Below are 18,678 nucleotides of genomic sequence, written 5' to 3'. Positions count from 1 at the left end.
GAAGTGTGTTTTAAGGACCTCTCTTTGTGAAGTTTTCCTAGGAAGAAACCTTTAGTTTGAATTCGGTAATGGGAGAGAAGAGGTTTTAGGGTTTCGGTGGAGGGAGGAAGAAGGAGGAAGAAGAAAAAGAATAACTTTTCTTACTCTTTCTTCTTTTTATTCTAAATGAAGGGAGAAAGGGAAAACCACCTTTTCCTTCCCTTACTTTATTTTCCCTAAATGAAAGGATAAAGGAAAATGAACTTTTCATTCTAAGTGAAAGGAGAAAGGAAAGATAAATTTTTCCTTCTAAGTGAAGGGAGAAAGGTATCCCTTCACTCTCCCTACCCTTAACTATAATTTCCCTTTTCTTCCTAACAACATTCCTTCTGGAGCTAATGGTTCTCCCATACCACATAAAGCTTTGTCACTTACTAAAAGGTTCAAGGTTCGAACCTTGGCCATGCTTCTTTTTGGGTTCTATTTTCTCTTATCAATTTTCCTTTTTTTTTTGAAAGAGTCCACATAAAGCTCATTCTAATAATGCAAAAATTTATATAAAATTACTTGAGACTTTATGGGTGTTACAACATCCGAAGACGGTTTCATCTAGTGTTTGTTTTCTTTTTGTATATCCTTTTATTATTTTTGGCATTGTATTTGTGTGTAGCCATGTGGCTATCTTATGGTTTTGGTGTTGTATTTGTGTTTAAGTCGTGCCGCATGCATTGTATTTATTTGATTTGTGTGGGCTTTCCTTCGTTTTTCCACTGTGTTTCTAGTACAGCCGTGTGGGCTGCTTTATATATAATTGCGTGGTTATGATTGTTTCATTCCAGCCGAGTGGGATGTGATTATAACTGCGTGGTTGTGTATATATTCCAGCCATATGTGGATGATGTATATTTTGTATGTATTTATGCTTCAGATTGTCACCGGTACAGGGGAATTACTGTCGGATTTTTGTCTGACAGAGACTTCTTTAGGGCGTGACAAGTAATCAAAAAATCACTGAAAAAAATATATTAGGTAAAAAAAATATTTGAGGACACTTATATAATCAAAACAAATAGACGAACATACATGAACTGATTTCATCTGAATTTGAGCTCTTTAGGTCCATCAACCGGTTTGGGACATATATAATCCAAGTTTGTAACAAATTTAGAATTCGTTGCAAACCGTGGTTCTTAGAATAAATACTTCGAAGCCGATTAATGGACCTAGGGAGCTCAGAATGAGATGAAATAAGTTCCTATGAGTTCGTTTCATTCTCAAGATTATGTAAATGTACTCAAATAATTTTTTTGACTAAATATATATTTTTTCATATAGCTAAGTATAATAGATAGATTTCAAATGAATTTGAACGTGTTAGAGTTAGCAAGCAAATTGAATTAGTTGTACTTGTTAGAGTTACAAAATAATGTCAAAGAGCTCGGAATGGCACAAAATTAGTTTTTATGTATCCATATTGTTCTCCTGATTATATCCATGTTTTCAAAAATAAATTTGACTCAATAGATTTGGACGTGTGATTTTTTTTTAAACTGAATTATAATTTTCATATACATAGGTGATCAAAAAATCATTGAAAAAAATATATTAGGTAAAAAAAATATTTGAGGATATTTATATTATCAAGACAAATAGATGAACACAAAGAAACTAATTTCATCTGAATCCGAGCTCTATAGGTCCATAACGGGCTCGGGACATATATATATATATTCCAAGTTTGCAATGAACTTAGAATTTGTTGCAAATTTGCAACGAATTTAAACATTCATTGAAAATTTTCAATGGATTTTAGAATTCATTGCAAACATTTGCAACAAATTTCTGGATTCATTGTAAATTTGCAACGAATTCTAAAATTCATTACAAACCTTGGTGCTTAGAATAAAATAATCCGAAGCCGATAAATGGACTTAGGGAGCTCAGAATGAGATAAAACAAGTTCCTATGGGTTTGTGTAATTCTCAAGATTATGTAAATATCCTTAAATACTTGTTTGACTGAATATATATTTTTTCATATAGCTAAGTGAAATAGATGGATTTCAAATAAAGTTGAACATGTTAGAGTTAGCAAGCAAATTGAATTAGTTGTACTTGTTAGAGTTACAAATTAATGTCAAAGAGCTCAAAATGGGACAAAATTAGATTTTTTTTGTTTTAGTATTGTTCTCTTGATTATATCCATGTCTTTAAAAATTAATTTGACCCAATAGATTTGAACGTGTGATTTTTTTAAAATTGAATTATATTTTTTGTACACATAGGTGATCAAAAAATCACTGAAAAAAATATTTGAGGATATTTATATAATGAGGACAAATAGACAAACACACAAGAGCTAATGTCATCCAAATCTGAGCTCTCTAGGTCCATCAGCCGGCTTAGGACATATAAAATCCATGTTTGCAATGAATTTCAAAATTCGTTGTAAATTTGCAATGAATTCTGAAATTTGTTGCAAACCTTGGCACTTATTAAACCACTCTAAAACCTTGGTATATATATACTTTATTTTGTTGGAAAAATACCTTTTTAATTTGCAATGAATCACTATTTCATTGCAATGTGCAACGAAACAAGATTTTTGTTGTAAAAACCCTAGTATTTTAACCTGTCCAGATCTAGATGTAGATCCATCCTTCTTTCCTAACACTTCTGCGGTGGCGGCGTTTTCTTTCAAGTGTCTTCGAAGATGATGGTGCATTTTTTTCTCTCCAACATTTTCTATCCAGCGAAGCGCTATGGGCAGCTTTTGCCAGCCTCACACGGGATGCTCGCGACCTCACGAGGTCGTTGGCCACCTTGTGCAGCAGCTGGCCACCTCGTGCGGCAACTGGCGCCCTTCGTGTGGCCACTGGCGCCCTTCGCCGGCCGCCAGTGGTCACAGGTAGTTTTCGCCGGTCTCCACCAATCGCAGGAGGCCTTCGTAGGCCTCCAACGTGCTAGTACTCAAAGATAATTTTGATGTCATCAACCAAGTCAGGTTAAGTCCTGTTGGTATTTAACCCCTGTGTCTAAGGGTACAGGAACTTAGGATCACAAGAAGTCAAGCGAAAGACGCAGCTAGCGAGAAGGACGACATGGGAGAGAACCGACGGGCTCGGTACGTCCGAGGTACGAGGTGCTATGGAAGAGTACGCGGACAGACGAGAAGGAGGTGCACGACGTTTCCGAGGGATGAGAAACCGGAGCGAAAGACTGCTCAAAGGCCGGAAGTTGGGTTTGGGTGAGCCTCATTCCGGATAGCCGATATTAGTGCTCGGACTTAGTCTAGGCGCCCAGACTCCAGGCGCCCGAAACCCTTCTGAGTGCCCGGAACTAAAATTTATTCAAAACATGACATGGCACATTGCGTTGCAATGGGGATAAAATTTTATCCCTTGGAGGCATCTGGAACCCTTCTAGGCGCCCCGACCAAGGCTTTAAATATAGCCTGGTCTAAATAGTTTAGATAGAACACATGTAAATGCTCTAGTTTGTTCTACTTCTTGTTTGTGAGCCATCAACACTGTAAGAGACTTCTCTGCCTGAAGGAGACTGTTTACTAAGCTTTCAAATTCCTTGGATTAACAACCTTCCCGGTTCTAACCAAGTAACCCCTTCATGCCTCTACTCTTAGTTTACTTCTTAAACTTATTTTATATGAGTGTTAGTTTAATAAAGCTATAAAGTTTGAGAAAGGTTCATTTTTCTTTGCAGGGCTATTTAGCCCCCTCTAGCCACCGCCAAGGGTCCTATAATTGGTATCAGAGCGAGGTCACTTCAGGAGGACTAACCACCGAACGGAGCACATGAGATGACCGAATCGAGTATCAACCCATCGAAGCTCGAGGGGGAATTTGCGAGATGGAAGAAAAAGATGGAGGTATTTTTCAAAAAAAGATTTTAAATTATTAATAATTATGAAATATGGTTTTGTAGTCCCAAAAGATAAAGAAGAATATCAGTGGACGAAACAAGAGCAAGTCAACTTCGTGACAAATGACAAAGTAAAGTTTCATCTGCTTAGTGTTTACCACCTCAAGAAGTCAACTGTATCAGAGCCTACGAGTCAGCTAAGAAGCTCTAGGAGAAATTTCTGGAACTACACGAAGGGACCTCGAGGCAAAACTAGCGAGACGGGACCTGCTCAGGAACCAGATCAGCAACCTCCGTTTAGAAGAAGGTGAAACCATCGCACACCTCCACTCAAGAATCAAGGAGCTTATCACCGGACTCACATATCTCGGAGAAAAGGTAACCAACCGAGATTCACTAAGGTACACACTTAATGGATTTCCTAGAACTCCAGAATGACCGACCTTAGTAGATGTGTATTTCATCTCTAAGGATTTAGAGGTTAGCACTTTAGAAGAACTTTTTTCAACTTTTGAAATTCATAAGTCAAGATGTGCAGGTATAAGGAAGGAATCAAGACAAAAATTTGCCTTAAAAGCTAAAATAGACAAACTAGATTTTGAGGCATCACTTGATGATGATGAAACAACATTAATGGTAAGGAGATTTAAAAAATTATTTAAATCCAATAAGTTTAATCAAGTGCTGGGTAAGAGAAGAAAAAAAGGTAAAATGCTACCACTGCAATGAAGAAGGGCACGTAAAAGATAACTGTCCAAAACTAAAAAGCAGAGACAAGAAATAAGAAGCCAGCCTAGACCAAGCATAATCTAAAGGTGACGTGGGACGAAACGTCGCCTGAGTTAAAGATTGAATCCCTCACCGGACTTGCGCTAATAGCAAGTCACCAAGAAGATGAACACGAAGCAAGCTCATCTAAAATGAGTATCGAGAGCATCGATGAAGGGGGAGCGACATCGGAAGAAAGCTTCACTTCAGGGGGAGCTTCATATTGTGAGATCAACAAGGTAAGTCAGGTACGGTCACTTCCTCCTGATAAGTCATTTCAGTTTATAAAACACTTAGCAAAAAATTGTTGTAAACTAGAAAAAGAAAATAAAGAGTTAAAATCAACCTTAGTTATATCTTGTAGATTAGAAGATCTTGACAAGATTAAAATAGAAAATAAAAAATTAAAATTGAGAATGCAAATTTAAAGGATCAAATAGAAAACTTAAAAAATTATGCATGTTTAAATTTATCTGCTTCAACTTTCAGGAACTACAAAGGATTAAATTGGCAATTTAGATATTACAAGGGAAAATTAGAAAATTATCTAGAAAATATATTTTTTTTCAGAAATTTTTAATTAACCCAGTAGAAAGAACCAATATTGGGTTCTAAAATCATTTTTGGATTGTTTTTTTTTTTTTTTTGTACTTAGGGCTTTCAGAAAGAAAGTTAAATATTTAATTTCTTTAAAATGTTTTGTCTAAAAAATGGTTGTTGTTCCAATAACCAAGAAGGCGTGTCTCGCCATAGCCTAAAAGTCAATTATTGAAATAAATATTTAATTGACTTACTCCGAAGCACTTAATTAATACTTTGAATTGTTTTTCAAAATTCCTATTAGAAAAATTCTGATCGTTAAAATTTATTTAATAAAAATCATATTTGTTAGAGTTATTTTACCAAATTTATTTTTCTGTAAAATTTTATCTAAACAATTTTTTTAAAAATTTGTTCTATTAGAAAATTTTCTATAAATTAGTTATCAAAGTGTAAATTTTTTAAAAAAAATTTACTTCAACTTTTTGTGAAAATAATTTTTTCATGTTCAACCCCTGCTAAATTTATCAACAATTAAAGGAGTTTTTTCAATTTTTATTTATAAAACTAGAGTTTTTGAAGTTTAATCTTTCATATTTTTTTGTTTCCCCTTAGACTTTAAATTTAGATTTTCCAAAGTCAATTCAAAGTACCCTATTTAACGTGATTAAAAGGGGAAAAGGGAAGATTAAGTCTAGGGGGAGGGTAATTTAATTTTTTTAATTATTAAGTTGTAAATTTATTACTTTATTATTATTTCTTTATATATGTTTACCCTAACTTAATTTGGGTTGTTCATATAAAAAAAGGAGGAGATTATTAGTATCCAAAGGTATAGTTTTTGTTGGGATATGCTCGATGTAGTGAGCGCTAAAACACGTTTTGTAAACATGCGCAGTGGAAAATAAAACAATAATAGTTTCTAAATTATTACATTACATGCACCACACGCATACAAAGATATAACATGCTAAACATGATCACATATTAAATTTTTTATGAAAAGTAAATTTACACTATATGTACCTTACAGATGACCTGTAATGAGAAGGACATCAACTGTAGCGATGTTGTCGAACCTCGCCTCTATTTGTATCCATGCCAAGCTCCTCAAAACAACTCCTTGAGTATAAGCCTCTCCTTCGGAAGATACTAGCCATGAGCGAAGAAGAAGGATCAAGAGGAAGAGGAGGAAAAGCACACAAGGAAGAGATTTCTTCCTTGTGGTGGTCATGACATCAAGGGGAAGGGCTTCCCCTTGTTGGTGGAGGCAAAGAGAGAGGGGAGAGGGAGAGGAGAAAAGAAGTTGGGTTAAGGTTTTTCAAAAACCTTACAATCCAATTAATGATCTCATGTATAAAATTTTCTCACAACCATATCAATATATAGCCTTTATTAATGAGTTGGATTAGAAAGCTCAAATCCAACCCATTATCCCTTAATAAAAAATTAGTCAATTAACCCCTTGGGTTGGTTCACAACTAAACCAAGTTGGTTCATGACTAATTCATGATTAAAGCAAATATGGTCCAACTCTTCCATAAGAGATGTGGCCCATTTGCGCTTCCATTGTGATAAATATTTCCATATTTGTCTTATGTATGGTCCAACCAAACATTTATCTCTTGATCTAAGAATCCTATTCTTTAATTGTTTTACGTCTTTTAGAGACTCGTTACTGCGTGTGACCCAATAGGTTCCTGATTTATCTTGGTCGTCCATAATTAACTACTTAATTATAGAATGATCATGAGTGACACCTAGTAGTACATCATGATTCTCAATTAGTCAAAAAATCATAGCTGATCTTAGAATTAATTCTAAACCCTTCAACAGCTACAATGAGTCGTGTCTCGTTCCTTCCACTTATCTTATACCCACTTGGTTCTGGACATAGTCTATGTGTCTTGTCCCAGTAGCTGACTACGTCACACCTAGTCCAAATAATACTTCCTCATTCTACGGATTCAAATTACTCATACATTTGTACAAGAGTCTTGCACTCTTAACATGTGATGCTTTGGCCAAAGACTTTGAGTAAGAATCTTAACGAGTGACCATAGGGTATACATCTCCTTGCAAGGAGTGGTGAATCCTCTATGGGCTATCCAAACACCTTCGAACACTTCAATTTATACCCAATCATCCCATGTCCACACCTCAATGAGATGCTTGTTAAATATGTCAAAGTATAAGTTTCCATGACCAAGATGACTTGTATACTTCAAGTCGAAGGAAACTTGCACTTGTGCTGCAGTAAGAATTTCGCAGACAAGATATATAAGAATATCTATATATATATAGAAAACCATATGAAGTCTTACAGCGAGTCACTCCAATAAACTAGTTACCATAACCAGCATCTACATTTAACTCTCGACATCTCAATGTCTCCAGCCAGTGAGAAAATAGTTGCTTGGCTGAACCAAGGAGTATAACAAAATTTATGATGTCCGAATGCATCAATTCGACGACTAGGGAAATTTTAATATATTCATAATCAAATATATAGAAATAACCACTAGTTACGATCCAATCAAAAAATCTCTCATGCTATGAATTATATTATGGACATTCAGTAAATGAGTTTAAGACAATTAAAAATATAATATGCACTCAAATAGTAAATCTATACTTATCAAATAAATAGAAAAAAAATCATAAGGTGATTGCCTCAGGACATCCCTTAAATTCTAACACTCCCACTTTGCCTAAAGTCAATCGCCACAGTGTCCTAAACCGTAAGCATAGACATTACTCTCAAACTTGCTTTGTGGTAGAGCCTTTGTCAAAGGATCCACTAGATTCCTTTCAGTGGAAATTTTCTCGAGTTGTATTTCTTTCCTACTAACGATCTCCCTGATCAAATGATAACGACGAAACATATGTTTTGATCACTAATGAGACCTCAGTTCCTTTGCTTGCGCAATGACTATAGTGTTATCGCAGTAAACAGGTAATGCTTCAATAATGGATGGAACCACTCCAAGTTCAGTAATGAACTTCTTGATTCAAATCGCTTCCTTTGCTGCTTCTGAAGCTGCAATGTATTTCGCCTCACAAGTATAATCTGCAACAGTGTCTTGCTTCAAACTTTTCCAACTAAATGCACCTCCATTTAATATGAATATGAATTCAGACTGGGACTTGGAGTCATCCTTGTACGTCCGGAAACTAGCATCTATATATCCGCGTATGGTCATATCACCATCTCCATAAACTAAGAACATATCCTTAGTTCTTTTTAAGTACCTAAGGTCCATCTTGACAGTCACCCAATGATCCATTCCTGGATCAGACTGGTATCTGCTCATAACACTAAGAGCATATGATACATCGGGTCTTGACAAAACATAACATACATGATAGATCTTATTACGGACGCATAAAATATCTTATCCATGCAAATCCTCTCGTCTTCTATGCATGGGAACATAGACTTTGAAAGTTGAATTCTATGCCTCATAGGTACAAAACCTTTCTTGGATTCATACATGCCAAACCGTTTTAACACTCTGTCTATATATGTCGACTAGGAGAGACCAAGTGTTGGATCAATCGCACGTGAGAGGGGGGGGAGGGGTGAATCACGTGGTTTTTAAAATTTTTTCTTTTCAGTTTTAAAAATAGAGTAGACTACGCAGCGAAAAATTAAGATGAAAAGCCAACACTAGAAAACACAAGTGATTTACTTGGTTCGAAGCCTTCAGCGACTCCTACTCCAAGACCTAGGTCTCGCGGACCTATCGATGGGTAATTCGCTAAAGATCTCTTCTGGTACCCCCAGAAGAGGGAATCAAATATAGAGAATAATTTGGATAAGTGTACTAGGCTATACTTTCCGTTTGCAGAATGTAAGTACAACAGTAAAGTTTGTTACTAACACCTAGAGTTTGATTGTGGAAGCGTTCATGTGTCGATGTCGATCTACCGACCACAATCGGAAATCCTTGGAACAGTTGTCGGGCATAGTAGCTTTGCAGTAGAGTCATAGCAAAAGCCTGGAGCAGTCTGAAGCTTAAATGAACGCGCAGTAGCTCGTATATCAGTTGTGTTCCAATGCCTTGTCAAGACAATCTTATAATAGGTATGGAAGGTGCCTTCCATAGCCATGGAAGGTGGCTCTAATGAGGCAAATTTGATCCCAAACAGCCTAGCACTTATCCATGACTTCGGCCAAAATTTATCCTGCAGAAGTCGCCTTCCATAGCAATGGAAGGCGCCTTCTATGAACAGTACGAAGGCGCCTTCATTGCTTGAAGGCACCTTTGGGCATTGTTCATCCGAAGGCAACTTTTATTCTTTTGTTCTGCAAAATAATGTTAGTCCAAATAACCTGCAAAACAAGTATTAGGAAAAATAATAATTTAATAATGAAGAGTAGTAGTTTGTTCCTATCCTCCTAGGACTAGGAACTAGTCAAGGTCTCAGCTTAGGGATCCCAAATGGACCTAAACTGGACCGACAACTACTATCCATTCAACCGGGATGCACCCTCACTTGGTCACTCTCCTCTAGTGACTTACCTTAACTTACCAATTTGCTAGACATCTGGTCAGCCCCTCGACCTGTCTGGACTTTATGACAGCTATCCGATCAACCCATTGACCTAGCTGGACTTCTTGCCAAATATCTAGTCAGCCCATTGACCTATATGGTCTTCGTATCAGCTATCCAGTTCTCCCGTCGACTTAGCTAAATTTCTTGCCAGATATCTGGTATGCCCGTCGACTTATCTGGACTTCGTACCAACTATCCGGTCAGCCCGTTGACTTTGCTGAGTTTCCTGCCAAATATCCGATCAGCCTGTCGACCTATCTGGACTTTATACTGCACACTTAATTATGTGGTTAGATAGCAATAGAACCTAACTTAACTTACTTGTCATTTATAAAAATCCGAGTTAGACCGTTAGTGCAAACCGCACCAACACCAAGCAACATTTTCAATCTATCTCTATAGATTTTCATCCCGAGAATGTAAGTTGTTTCTCCCATGTCTTTCATAGAGAACGTATTGAGCAACCAAACTTTAACTGATTGTAGAACTAGCACATCGTTTTCTATAAGCAATATGTCATCAACATATAATATTAGAAATAAGACTACACTCCCACTAACCTTTTGATACACACAAAGTTCGTCTGCATTTTGTGAGAAATCAAATTGTTTAATTGCCTCATCAAAATAGATATTCCAACTCCTAGATGCTTATTTTAGTCTATAAATGGATCGTTAAAGCTTACATACTTTATTCTTGTTGGCAGATGTGAAGCTTTCGGGCTATGTCATATACACAACCTCAAGCATATTTCCATTAAGGAAAGCTATTTTAACATCCATCTACTATATCTCATAATCATGATGTAAAATACGGTACCCTAACAAGCAATAAATAATAGGATTATTGAGAAATAATTTTATTGGAATTTTTAAGAATTTTTGAAAATTTTCTAGGATATAATCGGAGCTCGTATGACATATTTAGAGGGATGCACTTATGGGTTCGAGAAAGGTCTGTTTGGAATACCCGGAGGTGGGGGAATTGATTGACGAATGAATCTAGGGATTTAATTGGAAAATCCCTAAGTTATATATTTCATTCCCTTCTTAAGTCGTGCCCTACTTATCCCCTCACCGAATTCCTTCCCCTCTTCATATCGCGACGCCACCCTCTCCTTCGCCGAACCCATCTTTCCCGAGCACCTCACGATGCCGCCCTCTCCACCCGTCCCTTCCCTCTTGCGAGTTTCCTGACGTTGTCGGCCTCTCCTCCTCACAACAGCACCAGAGTCGAGCCCTAGCCGCCGGCTCTCTCCCTCACGCGGGCAGCACAGCGACGATCCTCCTCCATTGACGGAGCTTGTCCAGTGGATGTTCTTCCTCTTGAATCGCCGACCGAGGCCCCTTCTCCACCGATCTCGCTCCTTCGTCGGCGCAAAGCCACCACAGCCAACTGCTAGTGGCCAACATCTGTTGCTGTGGGTCGTCATCAGAGCAGTGGCGACGCCGTTCTTTCCCTCCTAGCCGAGCCCTAGCCTCGATTGGTGGAGGCCGATGCTGAATGGTAACAAATTCCCTAGCCTTAGATTTGTTAACCTATGTTAGATCTGATTAGAAGTTGGAATTAGGCCAGGGGTTAAGAATTAGGTCTAATGCTTGAATGTGAATGTATCGATTGTGATTTAGGTTTACGGATTTGGGAAGGTCGCGATTATTTCTTTTCCAATGTTGTTTCATTCTTGGATTTTAATTGCTAGAATAGATTTGAGAGCTTGTAATTGGCTATGGGGGTTATGAATAGATTTTTAGTATTTAAGGATGGTTTTGCAGTATGTTACACCTCCTGGGTTACTGTGGTAGTTCCGGATAGAATCAAGGGGCTTAGACGGGCTATTCATTGAGCATTGCTATCTTGTGTTGGCTTCATATTTTTGGGACAGATTTTTGGTGGATTTTGAATCAGTTCAGAGATGGTCTTTGCCTTTTCATGTTAGTTCAATGTTCTAGACACATTTGGAGTGGTTACAATGACTTTTCATTATGCTTTTATTTCTTGTGTTGGTAGTGGAATTTTTGCACACATTCAAAGGGTTTAAAGATGACTTTTCGTTGTGCTTTTGCTTTGGAGATTATGAGATCTTGATTGGATTTTGGGGCTTTGTGTAGATTTCTATCGATACAGCTGATTCTTTGAATAGAACCGGAGTGTTTGGGTTTGGTTGTTTTGTGCATATATTTCGAGATAGGCTGTTGGTTTTGAGGGTTGTTCTAGGAGTGTATTATATATGGTTTGAGAGTTGGTATTAGCTATTTGATTCATGTAAAGATAGCTAATTTGTGTGCACCGGTGCAAGACATTGAATGAGATGGTTGACGTGATGGGACGTGATTTGGTTCAGAATACACATTAGAGGCGGGTACTTCTTACCTTGATTCTATAGTTCTTTGAACTTTGTGCATGAACTATTTTTGGATAAGGACTGTTTTACCTTGACTCCACTCTTATTTTTCCTACGCTTGATACTTCCACGTGATCTTTGAGATACTCGTTTTCATATATATACAGTCTCTTGTTGTTATCCATGATAAGTAGCAGATACTAGATACCATGTTTGTATGCTTTGACTATTTATTTATGTACTATATTGAGCATGTTGGCTTCATGTAGCATACCTAATTTCTGCGTATATTTGTATAATGATTGTTGCATTTGGGGCATCATATCATGGCATGCATGTCAACGACCAATTCTCCCTTACGGTCGAGAGAGTCGTTGACCAGGGTCGCATCCTCGGTCACTCGAGAGAGTGGTAGCTGGAGTTGATGCCGCTTGTCCTGACGTGCAACACTCGGCCACTCGTGGGTAGTGGTAACTGGAGTTGCGAGCAGCAGGGACCCCCTTCACTGTGTAGCTAGTTAGCTACTCGGCACCTGTCCATCCGGTCACTCGAGAGTAGTGGCGGCCTTTGGGTGGTATAGTTATCATCAATCCGGCCTCTCGACCATACAGGGGTCGTGGTGCAGAGAGGTGGGCGGGGTGACCATCCGTGCATACGCTGTTGTTATACTTGTTGTGGCTGCTGCTGTTTACATATGCTGTTATTGCTTACTTATGCTGCTGTGGTATATTTATGCTGCCATCACTTACTGCTGTTATTCCCTTATGTTGACATGCTTATGTTGAGATATGCTCTCATCGTAGGTATTTAGACATTGGTATATTTATTGGAATTATTTATATACCTTACATATTACCTCTATAGCTGTGAGAAGTATTGTAGTAGATTAGTACTACTTCTGACCTTCTATTACTAGCTTAGGACATGGTTTCAGGTATGAGTATTTATTATGGTTTTATTTTAGTATCTGCTACTCCCCTTATGAGACTGTAATCCTTTTGGCATTTTCTATTTGTATACTATGTTCATGCACTATCTTGCCTTACCCGCTGAGTTCCAATACTCACCACCTCGCAAACTGGTTTTCTTTTTGCCAGGTAACAGGTAGATGATTCATGGGTGCTTGGAGAGATGTCGGCTGTCAGTCCTGGGTCTTGCATTATATCGGTTTTATTTTCGCTTTACTATTTTTTTAGTATACAGCGGTTTTAGTATTGTATGAATTGGTCTGTGTTTGGAGTTTGATTCATGGTGTTTTGCTTTCGTGATCTTGTGGTTGTGTAAGCCTAATTGAATAGTAAAATTTAGTTGTGGATTGTGGGGTTTCTCTTTGTTTTTCAGCTGTGTTTTTGATACAGCCGTGTGGGCTTTTTATACTGCGTGGTTGTTTTTTCCATTTCTGTCTAGCCGAGTGGGTTGTATCTTTTAAACTGCGAGGTTGTGTTCTTATATCTAGCCGTGTGGGTTGTGGATTATGTTTATATATTGAGTATGTATGTATCTATTGCTTCAGATTGTCACTGGTACAGGAGAGATGTTGTCAAAATTTTTCAGTAGGGACTTCTCTGGGGGCGTGACAATTTAGTGATATCAGAGCCAAGTTATGATGCCTATTTAGGATGTCTTTTGTTTTTTGGTGTTTTAAATTTTTGGTGTTTTGGATTTTTGAGTTAATCTGATACCAATTTTTGGTATCAGAGCATGGTTCCAGTCTACTGTTGGATTTTGGTGTTTTTAAGATTTTGATCTTGTTGTGATTTACAATTTGTCGAGTTAATCTGATACCAATTTAGTGGTATCAGAACCAGTTTACGATGTCTGTCATTTTTTGTGTTCTGTATTTTCGAGTTAATCTGATACCAATTTAGTGGTATCAGAGCATGATTCGAGTCAAATGTTGGGTTTTACATTTTTGGGATTTCGATCTTGTAAAGATTTATGATTTTTTGAGTTAATCTGATACGAATTTAGTGGTATCAGAGCAAAGTTTTATGATGCCTATTTTCGATATTTCGGTTGTTTTGTTTTCCCCTTGTAAATTGATTCCTCTATATGACCTTCAGGTTTTAGGACCAGGCAGCGGCAGGAATCTCCAAGCTATAGGAGGTATGTGGTACACCGTTATCATATATTTCTGTTATTACTTGACTAGTTGTTTATACCATGTATGACTTGTGTTGTGTCAGTCATTGGTGGATATCTTCTTACACAACAGCTAAATGTAGTAATATCTGATTTTCAGATACTCTATTAGTAGATATATGACTTGATGATCTATTGTTTGGTATTTGATGTTGATAGAACCATGAGTAGAACTTGTGTGATATTTAGGGATTTGGTGATTTGTAGTTGGTGATTCGATTTCAGTGATCTTACGGTTGAGTGACCATTTGGATTTTGGAGTGTAATTTCTGTATTGTGGATACTTGAGTATTCGGAAGGATGAGAATATGATTGGTTGTCTCACTAGAGATTTATGATAATAAACTTCCCCACTAAATATTGTCTCTTTAGTGGTACGACATGGACGTGCAATGTTGAACCATGGTGGGTATATCTAAGTTTCTTAACAGTGGGTGTTGGAGGTTGGATGCTTTCCTTTTTTCTTTATCATTGTTCGAGAGGCTAGCAGGTTTGATTGATGATGTAGATAGTTTGAGCGCTATACAGATGTTGGAGGATCTGTTGATAGTGGATTATGGATTTCAAAGGTAGTGATTTATCCATAGTGGGTTAGATAGTAGCGTGGAAGCAGCGGAAGCAAGGTGAGCTCGTAACCCACAGAGTCATCTCTTCCGGTTGGAGATTTGTTCATGATAGTTGGTAGGAGTAGTATATGAGTAGGTTGCTAGGTTGTTATCCTTGGATGAGGATCCCTGAGTTAAGTAGTAAATTTGGGGACCAAATTTTTATTAGTGGGAGAGAATGTAAAATACGGTACCCTAAAAAGCAATAAATAATAGGATTATTGAGAAATAATCTTATTGGAATTTTTAGGATTTTTTGAAAATTTTCTGGAATTTAATCGGAGCTCGTACGACGTATTTAGAGGGGATGCACTTATGAGGCTCGAGAAAGGTCAGTTTGGAATACCCGGAGGTGGAAGTTGATTGAGGAATGGATCTAGGGCTTTAATTGGAAAATCCCTAAGTTATATATTTCATTCCCTTCTTAAGTCGTGCCCTACTTATCCCCTCGTCGAATTCCTTCCCCTCTTCATCTCGCGACGCCACCCTTTCCTTCGTCGAACCCATCTTTCCCGAGCACCTCACGACGCCGCCCTCTCCACCCGTCCCTTCCCTCTTGCGAGTTTCTTGACGTTGTCGGCCTCTCCTCACAACAGCACCAGAGTTGAGCCCTAGCCACCGGATCTCTCCCTCACTGGGCAGCACAGCGACGATCCTCCTCCATTGACGGAGCTTGTCTAGGGGATGTTCTTCCTCTTGAATCACCGACCGAGGCCCCTTCTCCACCGATCTCGCTCCTTCGTCGGCGCAAAGCCACCACAGCCAACTGCTAGTGGCCAACATCTGTTGCTGTGGGTCGTCATCGGAGCAGTGGTGACGCCGTTCTTTCCCTCCTAGCCGAGCCCTAGCCTCGATTGGTGGAGGCCGATGCTGAATGGTAACAAATTCCCTAGCCTTAGATTTGTTAACCTATGTTAGATCTGATTAGAAGTTGGAATTAGGCCAGGGGTTAAGAATTAGGTCTAATGCTTGAATGTGAATGTATCGATTGTGATTTAGGTTTACGGATTTGGGAAGGTCGCGATTATTTCTTTTCCAATGTTGTTTTATTCTTGGATTTTAATTGCTAGAACAGATTTGAGAGCTTGTAATTGGTTGTGGGGTTTATGAATAGATTTTTGGTATTTAAGGATGGTTTTACAGTATGTTACACCTCTTGGGTTAGCTATGGTAGTTTCAGATAGAATCGAGGGGCTTAGACGGGCTATTCATTGAGCATTGCTATCTTGTGTTGGCTTCAGATTTTTGGGGCAGATTTTTGATGGATTTTGAATCAGTTCGGAGATGGTCTTTTCCTTTTCATGTTAGTTCAATGTTCTAGACACATTTGGAGTGGTTACAATGACTTTTCATTATGCTTTTATTTTTTGTGTTGGTAGTGGAATTTTCGGACACATTCGAAGGGTTTAAAGATGACTTTTCATTGTGCTTTTGCTTTGGAGATTATGAGATCTTGATTGGATTTTGGGGCTTTGTGTAGTTTTTCTCGACGCAGCTAATTCTTTGAACAGAACTGGGGTGTTTGGGTTTGGTCGTTTTGTGCATCTATTTCGAGATAGGATGATGGTTTTGAGGGTTGTTCTAGGAGTGGGTTAATATAGTTTGAGAGTTGGTATTAGCTATTTGATTCATGTAAAGATAGCTAATTTGTGTGCACCGGTGCAGTACATTGATTGAGATGGTTGACGTGACGGGACGTGATTTGGTTCAGAATACACATTAGAGGCGGGTACTTCTTACCTTGATTCTATAGTCCTTTGAACTTTGTGCATGAACTATTTTTGGATAAGGACTGTTTTACCTTGACTCCACTCTTATTTTTCCTGTGCTTGATAATTCCACGCGATCTTTGAGATACTTGTTTTCATATATATATAGTCTCTTGTTGTTGTCCATGATAAGTAGCAGATACTAGATACCATGTTTGTATGCTTTGACTGTTTATTTATGTACTATATTGAGCATGTTGGCTTTATGTAACATACCTAATTTCTGCGTATATTTGTATGATGACTGTTGCATTTGGCACATCATATCATGGCATGCATGTCAACGACCAATTCTCCCTTACGGTCGAGAGAGTCGTTAACCAGGGCCGCATCCTCGGCCACTCGTGGGTAGTGGTAACTGGAGTTGCGAGCAGCAGGGACCCCCTTCGCTGTGTAGCTAGTTAGTCACTCAGCACCTGTCCATTCGGTCACTCGAGAGTAGTGGCGGCCTTTGGGTGGTACAGTTGTCATCAATCTGACCTCTCTACCATACAAGGGTCGTGGTGCAGAGAGGTGGGCGGGGTGACCATCTGTGCATACGCTGTTGTTATACTGGCTGTGGCTGTTGCTGTTTACATATGCTGTTATTGCTTATTTATGCTGTTGTGGTATATTTATGCTGCCATCACTTACTGCTGTTATTCCCTTACGCTGACATGCTTATGTTGAGATATGCTCTCATCATAGGTGTTTAGACATTGGTTTATTTATTGGAATTGTTTATATACCTTACATGGTACCTCTGTAACTGTGAGCAGTATTGTAGCAGATTAGTACTACTTCTGACCTTCTATTACTAGCCTAGGACATGATTTCAGGTATTAGTATTTATTATGGTTTTATTATAATATCTGCTACTCCCCTTATGAGACTGTAATCCTTTTAGCATTTTCTATTTGTATACTATGTTCATGCACTATCTTGCCTTACCCGCTGAGTTCCAATACTCACCACCTCGCAAACTGGTTTTCTTTCGCCAGGTAACAGGTAGATGATTCATTGATGCTTGGAGAGATGTCGGCTGCCAGTCCTGGGTCCTGCGTTATATCGGTTTTATTTCTGCTTTACTTTTTTTTTAGTATACAGCGGTTTTAGTATTGTATGAATTGGTCTGTGTATGGAGTTTGATTCATGGTGTTTTTCTTTCGTGATCTTTTGGTTGTGTAAGCCTAATTGGTTAGTAAACTTTAGTTGTGGATTGTGGGTTTTCTCTTCGTTTTTTCGCTGTGTTTTTGATACAGCCGTGTGGGCTTTTTATACCGCGTGGTTGTTTTTTCATTTCTGTCCAGCCGAGTGGGTTGTATCTTTTAAACTGCGTGGTTGTATGCTTATATCCAGCCGTGTGGGCTGTGGATTATGTCTATATATTAAGTATGTATGTATTTATTGTTTCAGATTGTCACCGGTACAGGGGAGATGTTGCCAAAATTTTTCGGTAGAGACTTCTCTAGGGGCGTGACACATGATGAGCTGATATGACCAAGAGTGTTCGAATGGATTTAAGCATGACCACAAGTGAGAAAGTTTTGTCAATGCCTTGCCTTTGATGATAGCCTTTCACCACCAACCTTGCCTTGTAGGTAATAACATTATCATCCATGTCAGTTTTCTTCTTGAAAACCCATTTGTACCCTATAGGCATAATGCCTTCAGGTGAAAGTTCCAAACTTGATTTTTGTACATGAAATTAATTTCCGACTTCATGGCTATAAGTCATTTGCCCTTTTCTGAACTATAAAGAGTCTCTTCATAATTAGTAAGTTCCTCATCCTCAATGAGTAACACATCATTCGATTCTCTTACAAGAGATCCATATCCTCAAGAATATTGCGTGTCCTACCTGATCTACGAGGAGATTGCGTCATAATCGGTTGTGGTTCTTGACTAGGCATCTCATTAGTGTTTATTAGAGTCCCTTGAACTTCATCAAGTTTAACCACACTCTCACTTGCTTCCTGTAAGAGAAATTCTTTCTCTAGAAAGGTAGCATGCCTTGAAATAAACACTTTTTGTTCCAAGAGGTGATAGAATTGGTAACCCTTAGTTTCCTTAGTGTATCCAATAAATAAATACTTATCAGGCTTGACATCCAACTT

At 38.3% G+C, this 18,678-nt stretch overlaps 1 long non-coding RNA gene across 1 annotated transcript; it reads left to right on the top strand.

Annotated features, from left to right (window-relative positions):
- The first annotated feature begins 10,794 nt into the window (after window positions 1-10,794).
- Window positions 10,795-17,791, top strand: LOC122017973. The gene is made up of 3 exons (XR_006121505.1): window positions 10,795-11,231; window positions 13,164-14,172; window positions 17,563-17,791. It is a non-coding gene; the product is annotated as an uncharacterized LOC122017973 (long non-coding RNA).
- Window positions 17,792-18,678: the final 887 nt, after the last annotated feature.

This window comes from Zingiber officinale, chromosome 8B, assembly GCF_018446385.1.
Source record: "Zingiber officinale cultivar Zhangliang chromosome 8B, Zo_v1.1, whole genome shotgun sequence".
Classification (NCBI taxonomy): Eukaryota; Viridiplantae; Streptophyta; class Magnoliopsida; order Zingiberales; family Zingiberaceae; genus Zingiber; species Zingiber officinale.
Note: the sequence above shows the minus strand (reverse complement) of the source record. Positions and strands in the feature narration are given on the sequence as shown.